Genomic DNA, 19,071 nt, shown 5'->3' on the forward strand with positions numbered 1-19,071 from the left:
TATTAATTATAAGTGTTGTGCAACTATTATGATTATGTCTATAGTTCTAGTTATAAATATATTTGTTAACTACCTTTATAATTATTTTATTTCGCACTTTATGAATAACAGTTCATAATTATCAGTATGCTTTCAATGCATTTTGTATTTTTAGGGTTAAATAACATAGATAAAAAATTTTTTTTGAACACTGCAAGTGCGCTTAAACATACTTATTTTATTTTATGTCTTAACAAAGATATACTATTGGGATATTAAAACACGATTTCACACGAAACGATTTAGTAATCGATATTTTATCTCACCCTTTAACTATAACCTTAGCCAAACCAGATAGGTCTAATATTATACTTAGGTAGGTACCATCTACAAAATAATTCATTGCGATCATATAATTTTAAACTTTGTCGCTGCTCAGGAATGCTTACAATACGCATAGTAATAGTAGTAATGATATAGTATAGTAATTATACTCGCGTATACACACGTCCTTGATCGTACACTTGAAGAACTCGCTGGAATGTCATCGAGAACTGAGAGGTAGGTGTTCGCTACTTGTAAGAATAGTGGTATTGGTATTGAACAAAAGTAAAAATAATATCAATATGACGATTAGTGAAGTACCTACTATTATTATGTAATTTGTATGCTATTATAATAATCTTCGTGAAATTGTAAAGTAAAAAATAGTACATTGTTTAAATGGGTTGCAACTACACGTGAATCCGTGAATTTTTTTAATAATACACGCGTTTATTATTACATCACAAGAAATTTTATTTTCATTAAGTTAAGCATATTTTAATGTTTTATAATTTTTACACAGCGTTTATCTGTGATCAGTTATTTATTTTGAACCAAAAACTCCACTCATTTTATACGTTCAAATTCGAGAGCTCTACTTATACAACCATTATAATGTAATTTATTACGTTTTTCATCATCAAAAAAGATTAAAAAGTAATACAAGGGCTGATTTAGTTAATTATTTTTATGAACTAATTTATTAAAGTATATAAAAAATTATTAAAAACTATAATCTAAGTCAACTAAATTTGTTAATAATTGAATAAGTTGAAGATTTAAAATTATTAATTAAATTAACCAATAGTATTATTTGTTTTCAAAATATGGTCTAATGGTTTTTTTTTTTTTTTAGTAAATGTTCAAAATTCAGATTAATTTATAAGAAGAAATTAAGTTACAATCATTAATTATAAATACTAATATTTATTATCAATGGTTACAACTTACAATATATGCCTCCTGCATTGAAAAAGCATTATATTAGGTAACTATGATGAATAATTGAAAAATCATTCATATCTTGTTTGATTATTTAAAGTGTTTTTAGTATGCATTAAGTATAGCTTACAATATATTTTATATCGATCATTTTACTGAATAGTAAAGCATCGCATAATATTAGTTCAAATTTTAACTTGATTTTATTTTCAAACTCGTCAATGCCTGCATAAATCCTTGAAATAATTTAAAAATTTAATACATAGGTCGTAATTTATACTCTAATTTTCAGGGGTAAGCAATTAATATTTATAAAAAAATATATAATGTATTATCACGTGTGAATGTTTGCCGGATTTGATTGCAAAAAAGTCATTCCACGAGTCCAAGTTCAATATGACGCTATTAGTTGGAGTGAGGAAATGTGATGTAAGTAGAGTTGTAAATTGTACATAAAAAACTACGGAGACATAATTATATTATACTCATCGGCTTTTGTGTAATTTAATCTTCATTATTATTATTATGGAGAGATTTTTGTTTGTGGTCCAGTTTGTGTAATATTGTAATTCAAGAGTTAGTCTATGCATTATATACAGGGTGATTCTCCAGACATGGTCAGCTCAATTTTTCCTTTTAACAAAAAATTAATTCAAATTTTAATTTTTACGAACTTTAATCGACATAAAATCACATTTTAAGCAATACAAAAAAATACACTTTTTATACTATTTTTAAGAAGTGTTTTGTGGTAATTTAAAATATATTTTATTTTATATACAGACATAAAATAACTTAGAAATATTATTATTAGTATATACATAGTTTAACAACTCTGAAACTATTTGTCCAAATTTTAATTTAAAATTTTTGAAAGAATCATATATCTAACAATTTGCAATTAAATACAGAGTACCTTTCGTTTGAAAAAATAAATAAATAAATGACACTTTTTAAATGGTATAAAATATTTAAGTGTGACAGATAGATACAAAGGAGTATAAAATGTCTTTTAGGTAGACTAAAAAATAATTTCAATTTAATAAAAAAGGAATATAGCATATCATAGCATGCTTGATGAATCATCTTGTATATTATATAATATCATAACGGCGTCGAGAAATATCAAATCGCATTTACAGATCTGTTTTTATTTAGGTATGTATAAAATAATAAAATGTAACGACACTTACCTATTTATACTAGGTACTACGTCACAGTACATATGATATTTGTCGCGTACACACGGTATTAGCGTATTTGGTCTCGACGATTTCGCTTTGTTATCCTAATGAAATCACTAAGGCATATTATACACTATATTCCTATTTATGTATGTATATATTATATAGCATTACAACTGTATAGTACATAATAATATTATACCAACCGTGATCTCAGCTGTGCGATGATTTTCCAGACATGATTTGACGTGACTCTTCGACCCCCTATCATATTATAATATCAAATAATATGCAGATAGTAATATACGTACGGTGTGTGCAATAATATTATGTCTGCGGTTACAATGTCGTGTACAGGGTACCTACATTTTATTTCAAACAGACTAGAGCATTAATGTCTCGTCAAGTATCGTATTTATTTTCTTTCTACGATATTTGAGAACAATTTTTTTCGTTTATAGGTACGTAGATTTTTCATTGTGGTATTTATTTTTTATCGCGTTAAGTTAAATAAGTTAAAAAAAAGAAAAAATATATCAAATAGCACGTAATAATAAGCTCGTGACAAGATATTGTCGAGTTCGCTACATAAAAAAAAACGCACCCTGTATACTATTATAGATATACGTCTACATATTGTATAATAAAATGATTATGTCACTAATTTCACACTGTCCTCCGTCATTTCAATGAACATGGCTCGCTATCTACCGCCATCCATCTGCATATATTCCCGAGCCCTACAGACGCCGATTCCGGCGCGTGACTTGACATTATAATAACAAGAGTAATAAATACTGATATGATATCGTGGTATTTGTCCCCATTTCGAGTGTTGTACGGATGCATCGGATATCAAACTGATTGAGTTTTTTGTTATTTAAATAACGCATCCTGAGATAATTAATGTTACTAAACTGATTGATACAGGGCTTAGATTCCATAACATAGTTTGTTATTAAATATATTGTATAGAAGAATATGGATAAAAATAGAAAAATTGTTGTACATTCATGTATCGAGAATAACATTTTAGAATTTTTAATGCGAATTATTAAACAGCTGGGACTAATCATCAACGAGAATGAAATTAAAAAATAAGTGTCGACAAGAATAGACATAAAACGTAACGGACGCAGCTGGACTACACGTCAACGAATGTGTGTTTGAAGAAATAAATAACTTTAAATATTTAGGTATCAAACTTAAGTAACATAAATTATTATTATACGAAGATATTAAAAAAATGAATCACATAGGGAAATAATTAATATTATAGTTTATATATCCCCTCGAGATAAATGGGGTCAAATAAGTTTCTTTTGAAAAAAATTAAAAGAACGATTATACAGAGTTAAAAATCAAGAGCAAGATCAATATAAATATACGCATGTGTAGCATGATCCACAACTTAGAGAAATTAAAAAAAATTGGGTGTCATAAAAAGAAAATTCCCTAGAAGGATTTATGTACCAAAAAAAAAATAATAAAAAAATGAAAAGGATTCAAACATACGAGATTGATTATATAACATGAAGTACAAGAATTATTTGTAAAACCGAACATAATAACTGAAATATAACACTAGAAAGGAAACCAACTCAGCTATGTATTAGGTGCTAAATCAATAACAAATATTGTATTAAACTGGATCGTCTATACCCTTCAGGATAGAAAGCTGATGGAAAAACTGAAGCAGAGATGGATTGGTAAAATAAAATAGTTACTAAGAAAACTAGGGATAGGCAATGCTAGCGAAGTAGTTCTAGACAGAGAGAGATGGATATAAACTAAAGAAGTTTGTTTTACAGCCATTGGTCTTGATGGCTTTTAAAGCTGATGGCCGAAAGTATTAGTATTAGTATTAGTAGTAGTAGAATTAGTAATAGTAGAATAACATTTTATACTGCATATTTTAGACGTTTTAAATTTTTAACACTTTCTCTCCTCGGTTATGGTATTATTTATTATAATTATCATTAAATCGTGTATTTTGAATTAAAATTGAAGAAAAATAATGTATGCGAATATAAACAAGAAAAATACCCACATTGCATTTGAATTTAGTCAATGTCTTCATTCTAGTTGATTTTAATTTTTTTTCATTTCTTAATGATTGACTTTAATTTATTTTATATATTACTTAAAAATATATATTTTTTTAAACACCACTTTTCTTCCTATTTTCACCGGTTTTAGTGTATATTATATAATAACGTACTTTTTAAGATTTTTTTATGTCATATTATGGCATACATCCATTATAATTTTTAGTGCTTTCCTAGTAACGCTGGTCGCTTAAGCTTTCGTTTTTTAGATTTTATAACCCAAAAACCTATAACATTCTTTGATTACGATTTATTATTATATTATTGCGCGTAGGCAGACTCTAAATGATCAATGTTTTTAATAATATTATATGTTTAAACATGCGTAATCTACGAGTATAGTAATATTATATTTACGAGTTCGATGTTTTGCGCACGATTGCCCCTACATAATATGTATATGTAAATCGTTCCATAGTAATGATTAATTATTAATAGGTATGTTGTGGATTTCGGCAAAATTAAAAATATACCGTTTTATTATTGTGCTTTTTGCGTTTCCATTAAAAAAAAAAAGAAGAAAACATTTGTTCGTCTATACCTTTTTTAATTATCCCATACAATATATTATGTGAATGATATTATAGTGTGTAACTGTCGTACCCTTGAGCACACACGATTTGCATTTTAGAAACTGGACCGGACAACAATATGATTATAATTGTTATAAATTACTAATAATATAGCCATATAGGTATACTATATTGCAGATTGACAGGATTCTAATCGCCTCGTACTAGACTAGGTCTGGATTACTTCGTGAGGACTCCATTTGTGGCCATAATATAATAAAAGATATTTTTTTCACTAGATAAGTATAGGTACACGTTTTCCATTACATGTATTATCGTTCATATAGTATGTATAAATGCTTGTAAACCTTTCATAATTATTATATCATATACAACTGAAACCAATAATTATTATTCTGGTCTTCCCATTATGCGCTTGCGCTGAGTATAAAATCCACTAAAAAAACTACTTTCATCTGTTGTTACTTTTTGTCTATATAGGTATATACGTTTCCGGTCGCGATCTAGTAAAATAAATACCTAGGCGGTATATGGGAAACTTCAACAATCGTATACATAAAGATAAGTGAAATTGATAGGTTTATAGTTTATGCATGTGTATTTACACAATGATACATTTCACTTAAATATAATGTGTTACCGTTTACTTTTAATTAGATAAATAACATTAACTATCTAGGTATACATATGTATAACCTCAGTGTGGACAAACAATTTTCAATTATGCAGCATTCTAAAACCGTCGCATATTATACTCAAAAACTAAAATTCGTTGTCAATCATTGGGTCATGCGTGGTAGGTACTGAACCAGCAATTTCACAATTCACGAGTTGTACAGAATTAATCGTTTAGTCCACTTCTTGTCGTATGCAATGAGCAACTTCATTCTTAGGGTGTAACACTGCAGGTTATGTAAGTACGTGTTATTATTTCAATGTAAATAGATATATGATTAATCATATCAAGGGCAAATGCTGAGGGAATTCGGTTCTTGAACCCCTTCCCGAAATATTACTTTCTTAATTATAATAAAGTACCTATTAATATGCAGTTTTTTTGAAACTTCCTCTCCCCCCAAAAAAAATAAACAAAAATATTCTACTGTACGCCCTTGATTTCAATGTTGAATTATTAAAAAAAAAATTAAAACTATTATCGAGAATAGGAAATAATTGACTACAGTACAAATTAAATTCCAATACATCAGTATAAATTATAATAATGAAAAATCCGATCATATTTGAGGAAAAATTATACATCTATACAATCTGTTTACGCCCATTTTTCTTTTAATAATGCATTTATTAAAACTAAAGATTGGCCTGTGTCGAAACTAATGGTTTTTTTTTTTATATAAATAAAACCCACTTTTCACAGTATAAATTATTGTTAATCAAAATTTGAACGAGTAATATCTGAATAATTAAATTGTATATGAACTAAAGATATAAATCCAAATCAAAAGGTTTAATTATAACCTAGTAACATTTTATAACTTGTAAAAACTGTCTAAATAATTAGTATACTACTAAATATTACAGCTGTTTTATATGTATAATATATTTTTAAACATTATTAAAAAATGTTATCCTTAATATATATAAAGTTTAACAACTTAAAACTATTCATTTACATTTTGATTTAGATGCATTAAAGTTTTCGAAAAAAATCATCAGTTTAACAATTTAACATACAAAAAGAGAAGTTTAGAGGAAAATAAGGACACTACTTAAAACAGTATAAAAAAAATCTAAGTATCTGCAACTATGGTCTTCGAATATATCAAAAATTACATAATTCTGAATTTCAATAAATACATAATACTTTTACGGACAAAAAGGCATCATTTTAGGTAAATCACCCTCTATATAGTTTATTTACAGCCCTCGAATACCTAATATCGTAATATAAAGTTAGAATTTTTTTAATACATACATATATAATTTATTACATATTTCTTTTTTATTGAAACTATATTAATGATATTTATTTATCAACCTATTGTAATTGTTTTTTATATTCGGATATGATCTATAGGTATTCATAGATAATTGTATCTGTAAAGCTCTCCTATAGTATTTCGTTTGAGTTTGATTTCTAAACTGTTATAATAACTATTATATATCACACGTGACTCTTTAGTTCAAATACCTACGTAATCAGCAACGTTATAATTTAGAAACCAATAATCAGCAGAGTTCACTGTGTCTCTGTATCTAATAACCGAGTAATAATACGTAATAATAACAATAATAATAATAATAATAATAAATGATTCACTTGAATAACGCATTAACCCGATGTACATGTTTATTGTAATGTCTATAATATCTTATATTATATAGCGATTTGTACCGACTGGAGAAGTTTTTCGATGTTCGTGTAAACGCATGTACCTATAAGATTATATTGGTATTTTTTTTTATTTGAATTCGTAACGCTGTCGCGCTTAATTAGAGGAAGACGCAAAATATACAAAACCCTAAGCTTATAATATTAATACTGATATTCATGGTATTTTTCGAAATCGTATATTGCAATGCATTGTGTATATATTTTATTATTTATACCGCGAGCTTTCACAATATGCTTACAATAACCACACTCTTTTTTATATGGTGCGCAGTGTGATTAACAAAAAATGACATATCCGTCATGTAGGATCGATAGGCCGATAAGTATGTTAAATATATTTTTGCTGAGTGTTTAATATATTAACCACCGTGAAGCAATATTGAACTAGTTTCAAAAGTATATTTAAATTTCGCGTTACATATTATTATAAGTTATTAGTTATCATCAAGGCAATTCGCTTAAAATACCCATATTATGAATATATATATATACATGTAAACAGTATGTGCGCGCGCCCGTGTGTGTGGCCTTAATAATATTATCTTATAAGTATCATAAAAACTATATCATGAGTTTAATTATAATGATTTTTTTCCCCGAAGCATATACGAAACATAACATATTATGATAATTTTTATTTTCGTGCATAGTTGGTCCTAGTAAACGTATATCTATGTATAAAATAATTTGTTTGTTTTCTTATAACTGTATGTATACTTATTAATTTTATTAATAATTACTATTAAATTGTATGCACTTAACTAGGTATAGGCAAAGTTACCATGTAAACGCAGTTATATTTCTCAAGTTTTCCAAATAAACGTTTAAAGCAATATTTATACTTTATACAACATAATATAGTTTGGATAGATATTATTTATATTTTATCCAGTAGTGGCGACGTTACTAAAGAATATTTTTATAGAAATTATTACAGACGAAAATATTCTCATTTTCACGGTAAACGAATTGATTTTACATATTTTAAAAATTTAATTTTAAATATACAAATATAATATGAATGTAAGAAGAAATTTTCGATAAAATAGACGGATAAAAGTTACTGATTTAATCTTTCCAACTTTTCAGTTGATATTATTTTTCTTTGTCTGTTCCAAACCTAAGATTTGTATACCCAATATTTTCCGAATAAATTTCTTACTGAGACTTTTTTCGTTTTCTGATTAACTCACCTCTTTATAATTTTATAATTATAAAAAAGCTATGTTAAAATACCGTTACACATGAATAGTAACTAGATATGTAAAATTTACAAATTTTTATTTATTGCAATCCATCAATTATTTTTAGTCAAATTATTATACTATAAATTTGTTATAAATTATGATATATCCGTCTTTTATTTTCAAATTCCCGTGTATAACCAATTATGTAAGCAATGTCCTTCTAAACAAATTGGAAATTATCGATAATAGGTGTTATGACCTAGTCATATTATGAATTATGATATACTTATTAGAAAAAACGCCTTACAAATTATATTCAAGTTCTTATTTAAATAATGAGCAATCATTTTAATATAGAGTTATCATTTTTTGAAGTGAATATTAATTAAAAATGTATATAAATAAGTTTCATAAAAAATAACAACATAATTTTCGAATTATATACTAAATTATATTGGTGAAAAATTCCTAGTACAATTATATATAGGTATTATATTTGATTGTAGGTATCATTTTTTATATATTATACCATAATTCATGTCAAAACTACAAGTTTTTATTACTCACATAGTATTATATATATATATATTGATTAGTGATAAAAATAGAAAATAAAAACCTGTTTTAAATAAATGTATAAAACTATAATTTAGATCAAAAGTATATATTTATATTTCAGATTTGTGTGAATATTAGGTGGTATGTTTTTTGTATCATTTAGAGGCTTCCTAATAGTCTTAACGTGTTTTGTTTAGTGATTGCATACTAATTATTTTACTTTTAAACTACGTTACGTTACATATTTTAATAAATTAAAATGAAATAATAATACATTTAATTATTTTTCCAGACAAAAGTCAAAGATATGTTTATAATGTGAATAATATATTTATAAAAAGAGAAAAGTTAAATATTTACATGACGTTCGAATAAACGTCGAACATAATAAGTCCAACTTCTAACACATTAAAACGGTAAGTGTAATTTACGAAACACAACTACTTTTCTCAGACTAATTACATAAAAAACACGTTCCAACTAAAAATACGTACAGGTAATGTGTTTTATTGACATAATATTTAATTTTTTTCTCACTAACTGTGCGGTCAGTTTAATTTTTATTGATATATATTTTGATTGTCCATTAAACGCATTTTATTTCTTTTTTAATATGACATTAAAATATTATTATTATGTGTATTAAATTATAGTCAACGTTTATGATAAACGCAAAAAAATAATACAGTTTATAGGTCTAAGAACCTTCAAATTATATTACTTTGGAAGTAATAAAGTGTAAGCACTTAATATCGTTATATGTCCTAATGCCTATAGATACTGTCAAATTCAGGACCATTTTGATTATATATTAAATAGATAGATAAAATGTAGTTTAAAGTTTCAACATACTGTTGTACCATTAAAGTGTAGGTATTCTAAAAATATTTGAAATACTTTTATTGTATGTTATGCAATAAAGGTACAAAAAAATACATTTTTTCTAGCACTTTAATATGTATATCTATACTTTACTGATAATATTGATATAAAGATATTTTTAAAATTTTATTTTATAAATAATCGCATTACATTTTTGTGGAGCAAAACGTTTATAAAAGAATTTTATTCTAAAATTCTAGAAATATTGTTTTAAATTACTTAACTTATGTATAAAAGTGTAATAATTATTTATTAAATATATTATGATAAATTTAATATTCGTTAATATCGTTGGTATTGGGCACGTTCAGTATAGCGTGGCTTAAAACTTTCTGAAGATAAAGAAAAATATTCCAAGGAGCCACACATCACTATAGATGTAAAAATGGTTATGAGGTGTGGCTAACATCAGGTGATATAATTAATAAATAATAATATGATACAACTAATTATATTCCAAATTAATATTGACACTTATTAAGTATCGTATTATACTTACAAAGGAACTGACCACCACTCACCCAATCTATATATTTTTTTTTTTAAAGCCACTGAGCACGCTTAACGACTTGATAAAATTATAACATCAATTTCCGTTTGAATTGAAAAATATTTCAAGCATAATTAATTTTTTTTAGTTTTTAACCGGTTTTTTTGGATCAATATAATAATCAACACGAAATTTAAGTTCGATAATAATTTTTTATTATGTACTAATATTATGTAGAATAACATAATTCATAAAAACCGTAATGTGTAGGTAACTTATTTATGATAATGATCTATGTAGAGTTAAATCACATAATATTTTACACCATATTGAGTAATCATTTAGTTATTACAAAATTTCTCTTAGAAAGTTGTTCAAAATAGTTTGTTTTGTAAAAAAAATTTATTAGACAAATATTATTTGAATTTAAAAGTTCGAGAATAATGGTTTTTATTCCTCTCTCTTAAACGTTATGTATTTCATGCTTAATTTAAATAGCTTCTAGGCCATTTGTGTAGTAATGATATTCAACGAATCGTTACAACCCGCGAAGAATTTTTTTTTAATTTACATTCACATACTTATTGGTTAATGTTTATAAACACAATTTAAGAACTACATTCGCGTTCAGCATATACGTCGATGATACATCAAATATATTGCATAATATTTTCAAAGCTTTTTTTATAGCAATGACATTTTTGAAATGTTTATGTAAATTTGAAAACAAATCCATATGAAAGTAAGCTTATTAATTATTCTTTACTTTCGTAGTATAAGTTTTTATTCAAGTAAATATTACTCGTTGCGCGATTATTAAAATAAGTATACGAGTGGATTGACAGACGTAATATAAAATATATATTATACTATTTATTGTTTGACATTTTGGTAATACAACGAAGTCGGAATTCATCGTGATTCACTGACCTTATGAACGTCTCAAAAGTTACAAAACACATTAATACAACATGTAGGTATAATAAATAAATTAATATATATTATCCACGACGCGCGTTTTATGATATTATATGTTTGATGGGTGACACGCGAGAGTATGTCTATATATTTTATACAATATTAAATGTATTCATTTTGAACTTTAAATTGTACATAATATATTTGACTCGCGCAAATCTAAGTGACCAATATAATGTGTTAGTTACTTTGAATCGCTTTACTTATACGGCAATATTACTATGATTAATTTATTACAACTTATAATCATTAAAATATAAAATCGCTTGCACGATGTTTTCCGACATCGTAGATCCGTTGTTGGTATTCTACATCAATACAAGTCCACCTGATTTATTTTTAATCATGATATTTTATTATTTTGTTTTGGCTGTAAAATATTATTTACCTAGTAAAACATTTATCTCATATGCAAAAATAATACACACTACACATATATTATAGCAGCTGATTCATTCGACATAGAACATTAATACATTTTCTTAACACTTAGTTACTTAACGTTATTGAAAATATTTTTCCTACATCATTACAATACAACATTTAAAAAATAAATTTTCTTTAGTTATTTTTTATAGTTTTTCATTTTTTGAGTGACAACGCACATTTTTAATTTCATTTTCCAAAGCAGAATATTATTCAGTATTTCGATGTACGTAATCAAATTTCGAACGAGTATTTTAATACTTTTTTTAAAAAAAAAACACATTAACTACTTATCTGTAGAGTATTATATTGTTTATATTATATTTATTATATTGTTTATTGTAATTATTGAAACTAATGGTTTTCACCAAGTTTCTTAGTAAAAAAAAAAAAAAAAAACTACTTATCTAAAATTTGAATTTTTTTAAATTATTATGTTTTTGAATAAGAAATTAAAATTGCATGTTGTCATTAAACTTAGTAATATTATTAAAAAAGGATAAAAAATATTAAATAGTAAAAAGATACAATTCTTTTTCAAAAATGTAGTTTTGTGACGACTTGAAATTATATTTAAAAAAAATGTTCATGAATGCTATTAGTTTTTTAAAATAATGAGTGTTCTTCAAAATGAATCACCCAGTGTATATTATATGCCCAAATAAAATAATGGTTTTATTATTGTATGTAGAGACACTCAAGAAAGTACCTACTTGCGCGTACGAATTCCGTTTGACAATAACGTACCTACAAAAATAAAAAATCTTATGGTATAACACAATGCTCACAAGATTTCAATTTGATTTTAATTGTATTTAGCCAATAATCAAACACATAATCACAAACGTCTTTAACGCGTTTATGTCGTAAATCATTCAGAAGTTCGCTTTTTGTTCAATGCCGTACTTTTATATTATTATTATTGTAATTCTCGGCTGATGAAATTTCTTAGTGATACGCATCTTTTCACATAATTGATTGTTACGCGTGTATCGACTGGATATGTAGACAAAACTATATCCTACGTTTCTTTATGATTATTATCGAAAAACTAAAACAATAAGCTGAAGAAATTCATCTACGGAGCCGTCAAATGGGAATATTTTAGCGTATTTACGTCAACCATTGACACGATTGTTTAAATATTTAATATAAATATACGTTTTGAAAATTGGTTTCTAAGAGTTACGAGTATTACATGGATTGTATAGGCAAATAATATAATATTTGACATTTGCAACAGGTATGAACTATATTATGAATGATGAATCACATGTACATTTTTAATAACTAGATACCAGCTATGTAGCTATATTGTAACATTCGTAACGGTTGCAATAATGTATTATGTTAGTAATTGTATATAATAATGAAAGAATAACTTGTTATAAATAGTACTGACTTGCTTTACTTTTTTATTTTGATTAATTTGTACACATTATATAATTACAATTTCGACTGATGTCTGATACCATCGGTAACATTTATTTTTAATGGATATTTCATTTACTCATCGTGAATTCGTGAAGCACGTAAAAAATACTTAAGTAGGTAAAATTCTATAAGAAAATTAATTAATTCCATACCTATATAGTTGTTATTATGAATATTAAAATAATAAATTTTTATATGATAAAATAAAAAATTGGGGTATAATCATTTTATTATGACAATATGATATTAGCTATTATAAGAATCTATTAAAAAATATTTAAGCATAATTATTATTATGTCGTATTTATGTTACAATATTATCATTATCTTAGATCAGTTAGATCTCTAATAAATATTCACTTGTACCTAAATACATATTATACTAACTGTAGTTGATTATTATTTACTAGTAATATAAAAATTAAACTTCTTTCTTTATACAAATTCTAAGGTTTCGAGACATAAAAAAATCGTTGGCGTCACTTTGTTAATTTTTATTCTTTGTTATTTATAATTTTCACTTTAAATTGTCAATAGGTACTTAGTTGTATAAAACACTTATATTATTATTATTATCAACATAAAAGATGGTTTTAGAATAATACAGTTTAAGTTTATTATAATAATGAGCGTGATCTATTTACTTTACTGTTATAATAGGTATAAGAGTAAATCTTAAAATATGATATGACCAATTTTAAACGGTTTAATAACTAACCTAACCTAACCTAACCAATTACTACAATATTACCATTATAATTTAAAGATTGTAATTCAATTTGTAAATTTACTAATTGCTTGTACAAATAAAGTTCAAAAATCTAAATTTGAGTCTGTATTTGACAATTGTATAATTTAAGCACCAATTTAATACAACCCTAATTCCAACTGCATTTAAATATACATATAGAAGGATATTCACTAAAAATTTTCACTTCCAAATTTTCCTTTAATAATGGATTATTATATTAATATTTTTTCGAATTGTTTAATATACTTGTTTAAAAATTATATAATTTTTAAATATTTGAATTCTCGATGATTTAAGCAATTCAAGAAGAATTTTTTGGTTATAAAAGCTTAGTTTTTATGCACAAATTCTTGTGTATTTTATCATTATAAAATTCGATTTTAGTAATATTGACTTCACCTTGTGAATTGTATATACATACCTAAAGTTCCTGTAACCTTTCTGCGATAATTAGAAATACATAAATCGCCCAAAACTCAAAAGAGATAGTTATTTTTTCATCAAATAATATATTGTTTGTTTTTATGGTTTCTTTATCATTTAGTTGTAGGTATATATGCACAATATAATTGGCTAAAATTTCTCAATGAATAATAGTACACCGTGGCACCATGGCAGAACCTGTACGTACTATAACATAACTAATCATTTCGTATAAATCAACTGCACCGCATGTGTCACATACACTCATTTTACACGCCCGGGAGTTATGTAAAAATAATATATCTACCGCGTGGTCAGAGTTGGGTCGCTTAAACATCATGATTAACGTCGGTTTAAATTATTTTTTCGCGAAAACATTAATGTACTTTTTACGAGATAAAAATCGACGGCATTATAATAATAATAGCTATTCGCACTGTACAGTACCGGTCGGCTCGAAATGTTGGGCAATTATTCAATGTTTGTCGTGTATAATATACGTAGTTACTGGACACATAAACGCATAAAATAATTATTTACAATCGATATTGGTTTTTTTTTTCTATCGTATCAACTATACATAGAGATTGCCATTATAATATACACAGGTATATACACATAAAATAATAATATTATATTATGTACAGAAAAAAAACATACATAGGTAGACGTTGACGCGAAATATTGCGCCCGAAGGCGTTATATTATCTATATCTATATACATATAAAATCCTAACATAATATTATAGGTATAAGAAAGGTACATAAATACAATGCATATCATAACAACTATATCATGATACGATAGTAGCAACTACCTATACATATCTACAGCATTTTTATGCATGTTGCACAAATTAACGCGATACAGGTCACAAGACATGATCGCCATTATAGTCGCCGATCAAATAAATCTAGTGTAATGCAATGTAACTGTAACCCGCCTTGACCCAAGGCTCGGGGAATTATAATTATTATTATTGTCATACTCGCACCTCTCACGATTCAATTATTTTTACGAAAAAAGGGAGCTTTAAAACCCACGATTGTTGGTGGATAGTAAACGGCTGGTAGGTTTATTATATTTTTTATAGTTTCGGTATTTTCTGTCTTTTCGTTAATTGGAAACGCAAAGCATATTATGTATACAGGTTCATGAATTCCGTAGCGGTAAACCACGGTGGTTCGTGATGCCATGACGTAGGTATATATTCGACATAACGACCTTGAATTAAATATACTCTTTATTTCTTGTTTTTATTTTTTTCACCGTTGGAATACATGTCGTAATCCCTTGGTGAGCTTAATTTGTTATCGAAAGCACACTAGGAATGCATTTTTTTTCAGACAACTTTCATCAGAACAATGGGCCCATTACATAAACCATTATGATAACATCCGCATGACACAATCGATCTAAATTAAAGTTTAGCATAATTTTACATACCGCTGTGACTTGAACCATATTCTAGTGCTAATTATTGTGCATATTTTAATACTTAACGAATTTTTAAACAAATATTTTAAGTTTTGTATTCGTTTTGTGAATAATACTCAGTTCAACTATAACATAATATAGTATCTATAGAAACGTAATTTCATTTACAATATATATAATTATTATATATATATTTATATTTATAAATGTGTACAAGGTAAATCATGACTAATTATTATGTTTAATTGGGTTATTATTGTTTTGTCCTTGCATTCATTAATAAAGCTTCTTTTGGTTAGAGTTTAAAATAATTTTTTGATCTCATGCAATATATCTAAACATAATCAACTCATGATTTTCAAATAAAATACATTTTCCTTTTTTGTTTTGTATACAATTTTTCCTTATAAATTTTAATTTTAAATTGAATAAATTATTCTTTATTTTTTTTTTTATATCACCATAAGTTCTGATTGTATTGTAATTGTTTGTACTTACGTTTTAAGTATTAGTATGATACATGACAATAAAGTACATTATAATTATATATATATATTTCACTTTTTATACTTAAGTATAATAAAAGTAAGCACGCAGTTGCTGGGGAATAATTATAGTCAAACGTCAATGATCAAAAGAAAAATAATATCCAATAATCAAATTAACATAATGATATTCGGTTATACATAAAATATAATACATTAGTACATCGTACATATTATATTATATAAAAAGCTAGTCAAATTACCTTCCTACCTACGTATGTAAATAATAATTTTTGATACATTACAATTATTGATAACTCAACAACTCAATCCCAAGTATGAAAGCCGACATCGGTAAAGTCATCATTCGTGTTAGCAATTAAAACAATAAACTAGAGTAGTAAGACAACTTGAATTATATTAGAAATTCATAATACATAATAAAGCTAACTTGCACTGATTTCTTAACCTTAACCCAGTCAATACTCAGCAACTATAAATAACAATTTATGAACCGTGTGTACTATCTATACGTATGTCCCATGTCAAAAACTCGGTTTTGTTTAACCGTAAACAGTCATTAGAGTCATTTATATAACTAATAATTTATTAATATAAATTGCGAGAGGTTTTGTTTTTGACAGATATATTTTCCAAATCGGATTGCATATCAAGATGACGAAATAAGTTTTTGCTATAACTTAGCATTTTTTTCTTTTCAAACAACGTTATATTAAAATAACACAACACATATTAAATATATCATTACACATTGTGTATTTGTGTGCTTTAATATATAAAAAATAATTAATGCTGAAACTAGCAGGTACCAATTCGTTTGTTTTATAATACTCATACTCAGCTATACTAATATGTAGTGAATTACTTATAATTAATTATACATTTACGACAATACTAATCATTAGTTTCACATTTTATATCAATGTAAATATTGTTGATAATGTATATGATATGTTTATACTTAAATAACTTTCAAAATTATTTTAAATGTTAGAAACATAGTCTGACAGATTTGAAGTTCATATTTAAAATTTTAAGAACCTTAGTAAAATGTGAAAGCGATTAGGTATGCTTGTTTTCTTGTGTGATTCAAAATATAATAAAAATAGACATCCTTACTGAATTTACCAATTATTATTTATAATATAATATTATTTATATTAATATATTGTATTAAGTTATTATCAAAATCCGCTTCAGTTGAATAACTGACACCATTATGGGATCAAGAGTGAATAGAATGTCACTGTTTTTATAAAAAAAAATAAAAAAAATACCTTTTTTTTTTATAAAGTAAATTTAGAAATTATAGTAATTGATAATTTTATTTTTGTTTAACTAGGTACGTGGAATTTGTAATATGTGTGTTAAAAACTTTGATTTTTTTTTATAACCATTAACTCAACACTTGGATCCATCCTGAGATCATACGCCTACTATCACATTTTATGATAAATTTATATCAATATTATCAATGCTTATATAATGATTTGAAAATAGGTAAGTACTTAAACATAATATTTATTAATGTATACAATGTTAAATTATTAGTAAATAAGCATACAAAATGATTTTATTTAACCTATGACTTAATTATGTACTTGAAACCTTGAAATGATTAGTAGAATAATTTTCTAAATTTATATAACAGAGTGTGAAATCGAATTAAGTTTAAAAATTTGCTCATTAAATTTGAATATTTAAATAAGTCTAGTAATCTAATTTATTAACTATTATATACAATTTAACACAATTATTTTAAAAGTAAAATAGTAGGTACCTAACCTATATTTTTTTCAACGTAGGTGTATAATGATTAAACATGATGTATTATAATAGATATTGTTTTGAGTGGGTACCTACATTTTATTTAATTATTTAAAACAGTAGAAAACTAGCACTTTTATACGAAACTTTGATTTTTATTTAGAAAAAAAACGATATATGTTTAAAAATTCGTGAATTGTATTGTATGATAAATATGACCAAATAAAATTTCAGCTTTTACAGTTTTTACATGATACTTGGTGAATTATTTCATCAGTTATTGTATTTGCTATCGCACCGTATTCTAACCGTATGGTACATTTTTAAACGTTTCACAAAGTTTACATTTTGTGGTGAGACAGGAATAACGAGCAAAATTAATTCAATAATTGTTTTAATAAATTATGGACATCCGTTTTGATGACAAGATCATCGATTAAGGAAGTAGAACATTTTAATTCACCCACATTTTATCAAATTATTTATACGTTTATTAAATCTCTAGTAATTGTTTTATGTAGGTCGTAATGGTCGCTAATTATTCATCGATATAGTCGACAAGACTAAACAGTTGACAACCCTATTTTTAAAGTCATCATTACAAGGTTAATATTTTTAAATAGCTTATAATTTATGTATTGTAACTAATGAGGACTGTGGAGTAATATTCAGGGTATCATTAACTCATCTACATCCATTTCAGTATTTCACGAAATGGAACAGTATTGTTTTCTCCACGTTGTAGAATTTTACGATCTGCATTTCGTTTTATGAAAAATATTTCTAAACCAAACACATCACAGAA

General features: G+C 25.6%; 1 long non-coding RNA gene across 1 annotated transcript; it reads left to right on the forward strand.

Moving 5' to 3' along the window:
* The first annotated feature begins 1,570 nt into the window (after nucleotides 1–1,570).
* On the forward strand, nucleotides 1,571–17,993 carry LOC112603393. The gene is made up of 3 exons (XR_003115165.1): nucleotides 1,571–1,674; nucleotides 9,464–9,587; nucleotides 17,842–17,993. It is a non-coding gene; the product is annotated as an uncharacterized LOC112603393 (long non-coding RNA).
* The last annotated feature ends 1,078 nt before the right edge of the window (nucleotides 17,994–19,071 follow it).

The sequence above is a fragment of the Melanaphis sacchari genome, unplaced genomic scaffold (assembly GCF_002803265.2).
Source record: "Melanaphis sacchari strain LSU unplaced genomic scaffold, SCAv2.0 Contig106_pilon_pilon, whole genome shotgun sequence".
NCBI lineage: Eukaryota > Metazoa > Arthropoda > Insecta > Hemiptera > Aphididae > Melanaphis > Melanaphis sacchari.